At 47.6% G+C, this 14,175-nt stretch overlaps 1 long non-coding RNA gene across 1 annotated transcript in view; it reads left to right on the top strand.

Annotated features, from left to right (window-relative positions):
* LOC137544006 (uncharacterized) overlaps positions 1-14,175 on the top strand; it is a 125,574-nt gene that overhangs the window by 645 nt on the left and 110,754 nt on the right. The window contains exon 2 of the long non-coding RNA XR_011025696.1: positions 8,580-8,719. This is a non-coding gene — a long non-coding RNA (uncharacterized lncRNA). The remainder of the gene's footprint in view (positions 1-8,579; positions 8,720-14,175) is intronic.

The following is a 14,175-nucleotide window of genomic DNA, read 5'->3' as shown; positions in this document are numbered from 1 at the left end:
TGTATGTACTGCAGTGACATGCCTTTTTCTTAAAATCACTGTGAAATAAATCATGCAAATACATTATATTATTAATAATAATAATTATTAATTATTATTAATCAGGACCTCATTTAAATTATAAGCACACTTAAATAACTATGTGAACATGTAGGACAACTGTCACCCTGCAGGGATCGGGACTTATTCCCTCTAGCCTGAAGGAAACAGAGAGACAGAACGCTTTCAAATCCCTTACTCACTGGTGGTGCCTGGCAATCCCTCCACAGGGCAATGCATACAAGTTCACTACAGAAGCCCGCAGCACACCATGATGTAGTAAAATCCAGGAAACTTTATTTAGCAGAACAAAAAGACAGAAAGACATCTGACGCATTTCAGACACACAGGTCCTTAGTCATAGCTATGACTAAGCACCTGTGTCTACAATGCGTCAGATGCCTTTCTGTCTTTTGGATGTGCTAAATAACGTTCCTGGATGTTGCTACATCATGGTGTGCTGCAGGCTTCTGTGCTGATCGTGCCTGAAAGCAACTAATTACTATGGAGGGAGCAGAGGGATGATGAGTGGCGCCTGACAAATAGAGTTGGGCCGAACCTCCGATTTTCGGTTCGCGAACCCTGTTCGCGAACCTCCGCGAAAGGTTCGGTTCGCGAAAAAGTTCGCGAACCGCAATAGACTTCAATGGGGAGGCGAACTTTCAAAGTTTTAAAAAATTCTATACACTGCAAAAATGATAAAAAACATGTTTCAAAAGCTCTAATGCCTGGAGTCACACCTAATTGAGTGAAATACACTTCACTGCTCGAGGACCCACCCTCCCTCCCTCCCTCAAGCAAGGTCCTTTATACCATTTGCCTACCTACACTAATTAGTTATGGAACAGCTGCTCCACACTCTGCTAGGGAGTTTTTACTCTCCCTCCTCCCACCTCCCTCCTCCCACCTCCCACCTCCCACCTCCCTCCTCCCACCTCCCTCCTCCCACCTCCCACCTCCCACCTCCCACCTCCCACCTCCCTCCTCCCACCTCCCTCCTCCTCCTCCCTCCTCCCTCCTCCCACCTCCCACCTCCCTCCTCCCTCCTCCCACCTCCCTCCTCCCTCCTCCCACCTCCCTCCTCCCTCCTCCCTCCTCCCTCCTCCCTCCTCCCTCCTCCCTCCTCCCACCTCCCTCCTCCCTCCTCCCTCCTCCCACCTCCCTCCTCCCTCCTCCCACCTCCCTCCTCCCACCTCCCTCCTCCCTCCTCCCACCTCCCACCTCCCACCTCCCTCCTTCCCACCTCCCACCTCCCCTCCTCTCCACCTCCCACCTCCCTCCTCCCACCTCCCTCCTCCCACCTCCACCTCCCTCCTCCCTCCTCCCTCCTCCCACCTCCCACCTCCCTCCTCCCACCTCCCTCCTCCTCCTCCCTCCTCCCACCTCCCACCTCCCTCCTCCCTCCTCCCACCTCCCACCTCCCTCCTCCCTCCTCCCTCCTCCCTCCTCCCTCCTCCCACCTCCCACCTCCCTCCTCCCTCCTCCCTCCTCCCTCCTCCCTCCTCCCACCTCCCACCTCCCACCTCCCTCCTCCCACCTCCCTCCTCTCCTCCTTCCCACCTCCCTCCTCCCTCCTCCCACCTCCCTCCTCCCTCCTCCCACCTCCCTCCTCCTCTCCTCCCTCCTCCCACCTCCCTCCTCCCTCCTCACCTCCCTCTCCACCTCCCACCTCCCACCTCCCACCTCCCACCTCCCTCCTCCCACCTCCCACCTCCTCCCACCTCCCTCCTCCCACCTCCACCTCCACCTCCCTCCTCCCTCCTCCCACCTCCCACCTCCCACCTCCCTCCTCCCACCTCCCACCTCCCACCTCCCACCTCCCCACCTCCCCACCTCCCTCCTCCCACCTCCCCTCCTCCCACCTCCCACCTCCCACCTCCCACCTCCCACCTCCCGCCAGCAATTTCAGGCCAGCAATTTCAGGCCAGCTTCAGTTGGTATAGTGGATAGTGTGCTTGTCCACCATACAGTGAGACCCAGGTTCGAATCCCAGCCAATGTGAGTTGGCTTTTATGCTACAAATCCTTAAAGGGAACCTAAACGGAGAAGGATATGGATTTTTCCTTTTAAAATAATACCAGTTGCCTGAATCGCCTGCTGATCCTGTGTCTCTAATACTTTTAGCCACAGCCCCTTGAACAAGCATGCAGATCAGGTGCTCTGACTGAAGTCAGACTGGATTAGCTGCATGCTTGTTTCAGGGTGTGATTCAGCCACTATTGCAGTCACAAAGATCAGCTGGACTGCCAGGCAACTGGTATTGTTTACAGGAAACAGCATATCACTCTCAGTTAAGGTTCCCTTTAAAGGAGAACTGTAGTGAAAGGTATATGGAGGCTACCATATTGATTTCCTTTTAAGCAATACCAGTTACCTGGCTATCCTGCAGATCCTCTGCCTCCAATACTTTTAGCCCCTAGACCCTGAACAAGCATGCAGCAGATCTGGTGTTTGACATTTTTGTAAGATCTGACAAGATTAGCTGCATGCTTGTTTCTGGTGGGATTCACACAACAGTGGCTGGATAGTGTACTGGTTAAGGGTTCTGCCTTTGACATGGGAGACCAGGGTTCGAATCCTGGCTAGGTCAAGTACCTATTCAGTAAGGAGTTCAAAGCAAGACTCCCTAACACTGCAGGGTGGCCTCTTGAGTGCGTCCCTGTGGCTGCAGCTCTTGAGCGCTTTGAGTCTGACAGGAGAAAAGCGCTATACAAATGTTTGGATTATAATTATTATTATTACTGGCAGCCAAATAGATCAGCAGGGCTGCCAGGCAACTGGTATAGCTTAAAAGGAAATCAATATGGCAGCCTCCATATACCTCCTCACTACAGTTCTCCTTTAAGCAACCTAATGGTTCTATTGCATTGAGCATTAATGGTACATTTTACGGTAGCTTCACTTACTACTGTAGTGGTACAGTGCTTAGGGTGATGCACTGACGTGTCCACCATGCAGTGTGATCTGGGTTCGATTCCCAGCTATGGTATGATATATACTGGCTTTTAAAAAAGTATAATTCCCTGCCAGAAGACACCCTCCTCCCGGAGGGAGGAGGGAATAGGTTGAAGGGTTGAAGGGTTGAAGGGGTTGGAGGGAGGGAGGGAGGGAGGGAGGAGGGAGGCCAATTAAAATCTCACTAGCAGAGAGTGTAGCAGCTGTCCCATAACTAATTAGTGTAGGCAGACAACTGAGTCAAATGGTATAAAGCACCTAGCTTGAAGGGAGGGTGGGCGGGTCCTCAAGCAGTGTGTTTGACCATAACATGTCTGCTGACAGTGAAATGGAGGGTAAAAATTTTGTTTTTTGATGCGAACTGGGCGAAGCGAACTTCCGCAAACGTTCGCCTGCGGGAGGCGAACGCGAACCACCGAAGTTCGCCAGGAAACCGTTCGCTCGGCGAACCGTTCGGGCCCCAACTCTACTGACAAATCCCGCAGGCAGGGTGAGTGGGATAGAAGCATGCTTTACAAATGTTGCTCCTATTCAATGACCAATATACTAACAGTTCATGAAGTTCCTCTTCATACCTCTTAACGACCCGCCTAACGCCCATTAGGCGTCGGCGGGTCACGGCCTTTCCATGCTAGTTTACGGAGACTGTCTCCGTGAACAGTGTGCGAGCCGCCGATCGCGGCTCGCACGCATAATGTAAACATCCGGGGAAGAAATCCCCGCTGTTTACATCACACGGCGCTGCTGCGCAGCAGTGCCGTGACGTAGATCGGCGATCCCCGGCCTCTAATTGGCCGGGGATTGCCGGCATCTGATAGGCAGAAGCCTATCCTATCCGGCGCAGGACGGAACTCCGTCCTGCGCCGCTCACAGGGTAAGGGAGAGGGAGGGAAAGCCGGGGAGGGCGGAAAGCGCTGCAGAGGGGGGCTTTGAAGAGCCCCCCCCCCCCCGGAAAGTGCGGGCAGCCGGCGGGGATCAGACCCCCCCAGCAGGACATCCCCCTAGTGGGGAAAAAAGGGGAGAAGTCTGATCGCCCTGGCTATTTCCTAATCGGTGCTGCGGGCTGGAGAGTCCACACAGCAGCGATCAGAAGAAAATCACGTGGTCCTTAAGTGGTTTCTAATAGCTATAGGAGCTGCCATGTTCCCCCCTCCCCATCTTGCTGCACATTATTTATCCAGGGGAAGGTGTGAAGATAGCATATATGACTTCTCTAATCTCTTTGAAGCACAGTGTGGTATGCCCCCCCCCCCCCTCTGATGAAAGCTTTTGTTTGCTCTCTGCTAATGTGTGCAATAAAATAATTACATCAGTCCTTATCTGCCTGAAATTTCTGTGGTTGGGCAGGAAGTAGGGTAAAAAAGCCTCTTCTAAACTTTCAAATGTAAAAAGAAGAGGTAAAATTGAAGGCTTTTTTTAGTAATGAGCCCCATTATTGGCATGCATTTTTTATGTGCTATTGAGATGCCTTGGGTGCTAAAATTGGTGCATGTGAGCCTTTGGCCGGTTTCACACTGCGGATTGGCGGCATTGGTGCAGGGGCTGCACCACCAAAAACAGGCCTTCGGGGATTAACGCGTTCGTACGCGGTAATCCCTGCCTGGCAGCCTGGCAAGCAGGAAGCGACGCTCACTTTCTGTCGCTGAAGAAATGATGTGAGTGGAAGTGTATTGCTAAAATACGCTTCCATGCATGCGCACAGCGTAAAACCTGCGGCGGGCATTTTAACACACATGGAGATTTGCCCTTGCATCGGGGATTTGGCGAAAACATCACTTCTGTCGTATCGCGCCGCATCGCATTGGTATGAAAGGCCCCATAGACTTTTATTGCCCTGTGGTGGGGTGCGGTAAAAATACTGCACTGCCCCAGTGTGAAAGGGCCCTTTGGGTTTATTTGTAACTGATTTGGAACATCTCTGTATTCTCAGTGGATACCCACACTTTAGCAGAATATAGGAAGTCCCTGCTGAAACCTCATGCCCCTACAATCACATTTGCTGGGCGCATGTAAATTTCCTCCTTTAGGAAATCACCCCTAATTGTGGTTTTTCATGGACTTTCTTGGACAAAAAACAGGGTTGTGTGAGGAGAACGCTCCCATTTGCCCATGCGTTAATCACAGATCTACTCCATGCTGCCTCACTGCTAGGTTATAACAATGTGACAAAGAACATCAACAAGTGATACAGCACCCAAGGGGGGGGAGCTGCCCAGACACTCCGGCCTGATAGGATGATAATCGCTACCTTTGAAATGGATGTACCCTTGCCAACCCAATTTCTCCTGTCAGTGATTCCTCCGTAGCACATAAAATCAGATCAGACTGCCAGCTGGTACGGGGCAGAGCGTCGGCGTGCCAGTAAACTCCTCTCCAGAGGGCTGCAGACAGCCAGTGTCACAGACAGAAATGTAATCACTTTACACAGCACTCAGGAAGTAATGGCCAATCCTGCAATTCTTCCACTGCTTTACGGTGGCTGGAATTGAATTGTAGGTGATGATATCCCGAAGAATAGAGATATAATATTAAAATATAAAGCCGCCGCTCATATAATTTAACAGTCCGAGGAAACATATTAATGTCTTAGTTTGGGCTTTCTTGGCCATAAAAGTATTCGCAAGTAGTTCCTCCGTTCAGAATAATGAAATGTGCTGATCATATTCATAGAAGAACAAGTCTTCTGAAGTCGCTGTGAGGCGTCCATGTTGTTTTATTATTTTACCCTTTAAAGCTGATGAGCAATACTGGATTGTTTATTGGGTCATTTATATTCTATACTGCTCTATAATGCACTACGGCTCATGTTTCTGTGTGGAATGGGATTTCCGTGCAGTGGGAGGCTGTGGATAGCCACATTCCGATTAAATATTTTTACCCATGCAATAGAAAATTGGGGTATTGCTGGTGACTTGTTGCAAACAGGTCACTAGGAGCTGGTGGCTGCAGAGGGAATTTAACAGAGGTGCAGCATGGTGGCGGCACAGTGGTTAGTGCTCTCACCTTGCAGCGCTGTGTCCCCGGTTCAAACCCCAGTCAGGGCACTATCTGCCAGGAGTTAGTATGTTCTCCCTGTGTCTGTATGGGTTGTCTCCGGGCTCTCTGATTTCTTCCCACATCCCAAAAACATACAGCAAAGTTAATTGGCTTCTCCTTAAATTGGCCCTAGATTACCATACATACTGTGCATATGACTATGGTATGGTGTGGTAATCTGTTCACACTACGGCCTGAAACACACCAGAGGAGTTTTTCTGAGCGTTTTGAGTTTTTAAATCTGCTGCTAATGTTATCCTATGTGTCTGTGCACACTGGAGCAATGAGATTTTGTAAAAAAAAAACCATAGCATTACATTGGGAAGAGCTTTTAGAGGTTTCAAAACCTCTTCCCAATGTAATGCTATGGGGTTTTTTACAAAACCTCATCGCTCCAGTGTGCACAGACACATAGGATAACCTTAGCAGCAGATTTAAAAACTCAAAACGCTCAGAAAAAGAAAAACTCCTCTGGTGTGTTTCAGGCCTTAAAGAGATTTTTAAGCGCTAGTGATTTTGAAAAGCTCTTGGTAGTGCAATGCTAGGGGGGATTTTTTTAAAATCGCATCACTCCAGTGAGAACACACACACATAGGATAACATTAGCAAGAGCTTTGAAAATCACAAAGCGCTCATAAAAGCTCTTGAAGTGTGAACCAGCCCTTAGTGACAAGACCATATATACTTCTGCTGAAGATGTTGGTGTTATATTTATAATAAATAATAATAATGTGAATGGAGAAAAGTGGAGAATATGGATGGAAAATAAGCAACCTATCAGACTTGTGAAAGAAGCATTTACTGTGGGGACTGCAATTCTGCCATCTAAAAACAGATGGTATTTGCAAAAATTCAGCTTTATGTGAGCAACTGTGATTTCCCATGTTGCATCACTCTTGAATATAGGGGTAAAGAGGCGCCCAGGTATAGATAAAACTAGTTTAAAATCACTACAAGGAAGAATAAGGTGGGTTACCTCAATAACAACAGTCTCATGAGACAAAAGGGTTTACATAGAGGCAGCACATTTCGTGGGTCCAAGCACACTTCCAGGCCAATACAACTAGTAGATCAGCAATAATTTAAAACTAGTAGCATTTTAAATTAGTAGATTAGCAATAATCAATAGTTGGAGTACCTCATCTTCTGTCAGAAACAATAACTGAACTTTAATTGCCAATTTGCCAAATATATAAAATATATAATGGGCTCTATTCACAAAGCATTACCGCATTTGGTAATGCTGAAAACAGCTGATTTTACCGATCACCTTCCCAAATTACAATTCACTAAAACTATTACCGCACAGACTTTCTCAACCTTTTTACCCTGGAGGAACCCTGCAAATAACTTTGGATCTCGAGGAACCCCTGCAAACAATTTTTTGATTTCGAGGAATCCCTGCTTTTACTTTGAAGGAAGCATGGTAAAGTATGTGTAGCTGTTTATTTCACTACTCCCTATTACACTGCCACTCATTATACTGTCTCCTGAGCCCCCAATTTAGTGATTTTTGTTACAGTACCACCTATTATAATGTGCTCTATTATACTTCCCCCACGATAGGGGAAAATGCCAGGGAACCCCTGCAGAGTGCTCAAGGAACCCTGGTTGAGAAAGCCTGGCACAGAGCATTAATATTACCAACTAATGAGGTAAATTACGACTTGTGCGGTAATTGCCTCAAGAAATTGCAATTCACAAAGATTTCCGCATTTGGTTTACCAGGCAAAAGTGTTTGGTATTTTTCTCCAGCTCATAGCAGCAGATAACTCACTCTTTCCATGCTCTATCTCTGCGGTAACTTTGATAAATAGCCTTTATGAAGAGCCACACAGCCCTGCTTCTCACCCTGATTTGATGCGACAGGGATTCCGGTGGGTCTTTCACTGTATCAAAGCAGAGGAAGGTGACTTTTTAGGAGACTTTTCTGCAATCCTTCAGATGTGGAAATCTGTATTCTGGCATACAGAAGAGCTCCCCCTGGTGGCTGCAGCACATCTAAAGGGATGTCAGAGATTCACTGCAGAGAAAACTTCCGAGTCAAACACGCAGCTCCCTGCTTGCCTGCTGACCTGCTACACGGCTGGTAAGTGACAGTTACCTAGCAGGGCTTAGTGAATTGAGGCATGTTTGTTCGGTAAATTACTGAACTTCTGTCTCAAAGTGTAAAATACCAATTGAGGTATTTTACCGTCCAAATTGATTTTACTAAACCGCCCTTTGTGAATAGAGCCCATTGTGTATATGATAGCCACTTATCCCCCATATCTAAAAATACCCCCTCTAAAATTCCCCCTGGCTGAAGTATAGCACACTTCATCATCTCGCACAAGCAAACAACCACACAGGGGAGGAAGGGGAGACACTTGTCTGGGCATCGGGGAGGGCTTCCCTGATTAGTCCTTTACTGATTCCTTGGGGTAATAATACTAGCATGTGCTCTATGCTCGTTGACTGCAAAGACCGCATTTATACATTATTTAGTCAGTGTTTGCCTATTGTAAAATCTTTCCTTACCCTGATTTATATTCTGAAATTTACTACAGGTGGCAACATCTTTAGTCCTGTCAGGTGCAGCTCTGTGGAGTGGAATGTTTGTTTCTGAGATTTCCGAAGCCAGTGAAAATAATGCCTTTTCTCCAAGAATGCTCTGGGAGCAGCATTTCACACAGTTAAACAACCTATGGTAAGTATCACTGAGTGGGTGGGGCTATATGGTGTTTCTGATGCTGAAACTAGGAACTCTACTATATTTCACTAACGTGTCTCGTTAAAGTGTACCCGAGATGAGTGATATGGAGGCTGCCATATTTATTTCCTTGTAAGCCATACCAGTTGCCTGGGCTATCCTGCTGATCCTCTGGCTATAATACCTTCAGCCATAGACCAAGCATGCAGCAGATCAGGTGTTTCTGACATTATTGTCAGATCTGACAAGATTAGCTGCATGCTTGTTTCTGGTGTAATTCAGACACTGCCACAGCCAAATAGGTCAGCAGGGCTGCCAGGCATCTAGTATTCTTTAAAAGGAAATAAAAATGGCAGCCTCCATATCACTCTTACTTACCTCGGGTTCGCTTTAAGCTTCATACATACACTAGATAATCTTGTGGGTGGCAATTTAGCATGAGCGCTGAGGGCTGTTCAGTGCTCGACCTCCCATAATGGTACGCTAATGATTGAGTGACAGATCATTAGGGCCACATAAATCCAGCTTACGTATAGGGCTGAGCTCTCGGAATCCGAGTTTCCAGTTTGGCACTAAAAAATTCGGCAGTTCCGAGTACCGAATTCGGTTCTGCATTGAAGTTAATAGTGCCAACTTCCGCGCTTGATTGTAAAACCCCCGTACATGCTATCATCACCATTTGCCATGTGCTGTATGTCCAGCAGATGAGTAGGAACATAGTAAAAAAAATTGTGAAAAGACCTTATGGTTTTTGAGAAAATCGATTTCAAGGTTTCATAGGAAAAATGTTTTTAAACTGTGTAAAATGACACTGCTGCAGTACAGGTTACTGCATTCCGAGTTCTGTATACATATTGTATACATTTTATGAAAACAGACAGCATGGGGTCCCAAGCCTCCTTAACCCCTTGCCCCCCATGCAGGCTGGGATAGCCAGAATGCGGAGTCCCGGCCACATGGGGCTTCGCACCCTGAGCTATACCAGCTCGCATGGTCCATGGTATGGGGGGGCTCTGGAGGAGAGAGCGGCCAAGCCTTCCCCTCTCCCCAAGAGCCCTTGTCCAATCCATGGACAAGGGGCTCTGCCTCACCTCCACTGCCCCAGGAGGAGGTGGGGGCAGCTGATGTCCTGGGGGGTGCATGGTGGCATCCAAGGTCCCCTTTAACCGCAAAATTCGGTGCCATTTAATTATCAATCAATAGAAATGCACTTGGAACACGAAAATTTGAAACATGAAATTCGTTTTTTGCCTGCGGTACACCGAATTTTGGCTAAATCAGCACTCAGCTGTTCCAGTCAGCCCTATTTATAATTATGTCTCTGTGCCTTAACAACAATAACTGGTTAGAGGAGTACTTCAGTATAAAAAATTCAAGGCACTGCTACATCGCCCACTGATAGCAGATCTGCTATGGCCATTTCACCTTTTAAAAGAAGGATTTTTAAAACCTGAATTCTGATTTGAAAATAGTGGTCACATGACCTGTATTCTCCCTGGCCATCAGCTGTGCTGTTCTCCCTATGTGGGCGGGGCTTCATCTCCGAGTGACATTACAGCCAATGCTTCTTTTTGATGGACAGATGATCCGATGCAATAGTCAGTTTATCTTTATTGCTGTTTTTTTTTTTTGTTTTTTTTCCATTTTCTTTAAATAGCATTTCTAGGAATAGCAATTATAAAAACCAAAGGTTTAGTGGACCTTTACCTGGAGCTTTTCTTAGCAGAAATACTGGAAAGCTGTACTGGAAAGCAGACATAAATTCTCATCACTGTATGAGATCCCTCCTCATAAAGTCAGATGTCCCGGCCGTATAATGTATCACTGGCCATGTGCTCCTCTGTATTGTGCCAGTCAGGCAATGCAGCGCAGCTCATGCAGTAAAGTGAGGAGTGATACATCATTGAACGTACAATATGCTGCTTGTACAGTAAGGTTACAGTTCCCAGGCGTCACCCTTTCCTCAGGACAACCATGACATTTGTCACTGGAAATAATTCAATGGGATGTTTATGTCCACACCCGTATGACAGAAAGCTGAAGCAATAAACTAGAAAGCTGGAGTGGATGTTAATGGGGTTTCCTCCTTTATCAAGAAAATGGAATCTTTATAACTGGCGGATTTACTATGAGTGGTGGAGAGTCCCCTAACCCTGTAACCTCCAGGAGCTACCATGGCTGTCCTCACAGGAGCCCAGAACTGTTGGTTGATAATCATCTTAAACTGACACTGAAGTGAAAAAACACCTTATGATATAATGAATTGTATTCTGTGTAGTATGGATAACTAATAGAACATTAGTAGCAAAGGAAAGAGTCTCATATTTTCATTTCCAGTTACTGTATATAGCTTTTCCTTCTAGAACATTGCATCATTCATCTAATATTTGCAGTTTACAAACTACACTATGCATTTTAAAATATGAAACAGAGCAGAGCTAATGACCCTTTTAACTTCCCTGCAGTAAAATCTTATATCTTAAGCTGTCTCTCAGTGTTTCTTTGGTGTATGGGTGCTTCTGAAAATAGCACTGTAGCCAACCAAGTTTGGTTCAATAGCTCAGAGAAGCTCTTTTGCAGAGATAACAACATAAGTTTCTTAAAGCGGATCCGAGGTGAAAAACAAACTATAACAAGTATCTAAACAAACTATGAGATAAAGAAAGGAGGGGTGTGACCTGATTGAGTACAAATGAGCCTTATTCAAAAATATATGCAAAACTTTATTTATATATTTATCAAAAAAAATATTAAAACATGAAACAGTAAAAAGATCCACCAGGTAGCCCACCGCCCCCACCAACCCAATCGGTTCTACCCCGAGACCCACCCAACTACAACCAGCAAAGTGCTTGGATCATGTGCACATGATAGTGTGAATGGCTGCGCAGCCCCTGTTTGTAGAGCAACAGGAATTAGCATAAATCTAAGTGGCCTTAGAAAACATCAAAAAATGATTAGATCTGCTGTCCATCCAATAGGTTCCACTAGGAAACAAGCTTCATAGCTACAGGAAGGGTCACAAGCGGATCCGAGATGAAAAACAAACTATAACAAGTAACTTGTCTATATATCTTATCTAAAGTTTAGATGGTTTGCACAGCATATCTAGCTGCAAACAGTTTTAATAGAATATGATTATTTATTCTTGTGATACAATGACAGCAGCCATGTTGTTTGTAAACATTACACAGAGGCAGGCTTATCTGTATCTTGAGCCATCAGCCTAATCCCCTCTCCTCCTCCCCTCTGCCTCTGAAATCAATGGCTAGTAACACCTCCCCCTCCTCCTGCCCAGACTGAGCTCCCATGAGCCCTTGCTACTGCCAAGGCTCTCTGAAACTCTGTGGGCGTGGCTTTTTTAGTTTATAGGGAATTAGAGTATTAAAACAAAAACAAAAAAGTGTTTGGCTTGAGGAATTCCCTATAAACAATAGGAAAGGAACACAATTATGCAATGTGTAAAAGTTCACCTCGGATCCACTTTAACTCTTCCTGTACTAGAAACAATATGAGACTTATATCTGGGCTCCTAATGTTCTATTTCTTAGCTGTACTACACATACAAATCATTACATCATAAGTCTATTTTCACCTCAGATTTCCTTTAAGGGGTAATACAACTAAGATGTTTGCTCCAAGCACGTTAAAGAGAACCTGAAGTGGGATTTACTTATGCTAGTGGGGCACAGAGGCTGGTTGTGCACACTAACACCAGCCTCTGTTGCCCCATGGTGTGCCTCCAGGACCCCCTGCGCGCCGCTATACCCCCCGCAGTGCTGGCGACACGCAGCGTGTCGCCAGCACAATGTTTACCTATGTGCTGTCTGTTAGCGCCGCTCCCCCGCCTCTTCTGTATCGGCGCTACCCGCCCGCGTCCCTTCCCTCCCGCTGATTGGAGGGAAGGGACGCGGGCAGGTAGCGCCAATATGGAGAAGGCGGGGGAGCGGCGCTAACAGACACCGCATAGGTAAACATTGTGCTGGCGACACGCTGTGTGTCGCTAGCACTGCAGGGGGTATAGCGGCGCGCAGGGGGGGCCTAGAGGCACACCATGGGGCAACAGAGGCTGGTGTTAGTGTGCACAACCAGCCTCTGTGCCCCACTAGCATAAGTAAATCCCACCTCGGGTTCTCTTTAAAGTGGACCTGAACTCTTGCAAAGGCCAGAAGGAAAACATAGAGAAATGCACCCTGTATGTATTTAGAGAGTTTAGCCTGTGCAATTTCCCCTCATCTGTGGCTAATCACAACTGTAATTTGAGCTCTCAGCTATGCCAGCTAGCTGCCTCGGGAAAGCAGCTAATTTGTAAACACAGGATGTTAACCGCAGAGTTATTGCAGGATTGAGGAACGGCTTTGGAAAGAGAACTTACAGCAGCTGAGAGCGGTGGCCTGAATGATTTCCAGCTATGTTACCTACTCTGACAGAGGCAGACCAAAGGAACATGATTACAGCTTAGTACGAGTCCATATTCACTCCCAGTCCAACAAATGATCCAGTCTTGTACCTTCAGTGATAACCTTGGTTCTTGCAACGGGAGCTTGTATATGACTGCTGTGCACTGGCATAACAATAGGGCCTGCAGACCCTGCCCTCACAGGGGGCCGGGCCCCCCTCGGGGCCCGCTTGGGGCCATTTTGGGGGGCTGGAGGGGTCGCAGCATGAGGGGAAAGCCATGCTGCATGCTGCACTTTGGCAGGGAGGGGGGACAGTCCCCCCCCTCCCTCACCTCGGGCTCTCCCCTCTGCGCTCCCCTCCAGCATTGAATAGTTTGTGTATGCAGGCGGCGGGCAGCGGCAGATACATACCTTCCGTGCGCTCCAGCGTGGATGTTTCTCCCTCTAGTGTCTGATGCGATTTCCTGTATAAACAGGCAGTCGCGTCAGAGGCTATAGAGAGAGGAACGTCCTCGCTGGAGCACACGGAAGGTATGTAGCTGCCGCTGCCCGCCGTCTGCATACACAAACTATTCAACGCTGGAGGGGAGCGCAGAGGGGAGAGCCCGAGGGCGGGGGGGGAGACTGTCCCCCCTCCCTGCCAAAGTGCAGCATGCAGCATGGTTTTCCCCTCATGCTGTGACCCCTCCAGCCCCCCAAAACGGCCCCAAGCGGGCCCCCCGAGGGGGGCGCTTAGTATTTCTGCAGGGGGGCCTGGTGGGACCTTGTTACGCCCCTGCTGCTGTGCTTTAACTATTTGCTCTTTAATGTATTCCTGAGAAAAGGAACAAGTCCCATTTTACTTACCTGGGGCTTCTTCCAGCCCCCCCTGGCTTTACAGGTCCCTCAGTTCGCTCCACTGCACCAGCTGCACCCCTTTGAAGGATCGCCAGTCATGGGCTTCTGTGCAGTTGGTGAGCACAGCAGCACAGATGTGGACCAGGAGGAGACCGATGGACCTGTAAGACTAAGGCCTGAGACACACGGCTTTGCGGACAGTCAGCGATACCTCTG

This window comes from Hyperolius riggenbachi, chromosome 2, assembly GCF_040937935.1.
Source record: "Hyperolius riggenbachi isolate aHypRig1 chromosome 2, aHypRig1.pri, whole genome shotgun sequence".
Taxonomy (NCBI): domain Eukaryota; kingdom Metazoa; phylum Chordata; class Amphibia; order Anura; family Hyperoliidae; genus Hyperolius; species Hyperolius riggenbachi.
This window is presented reverse-complemented; position numbering and strand designations above follow the sequence as displayed.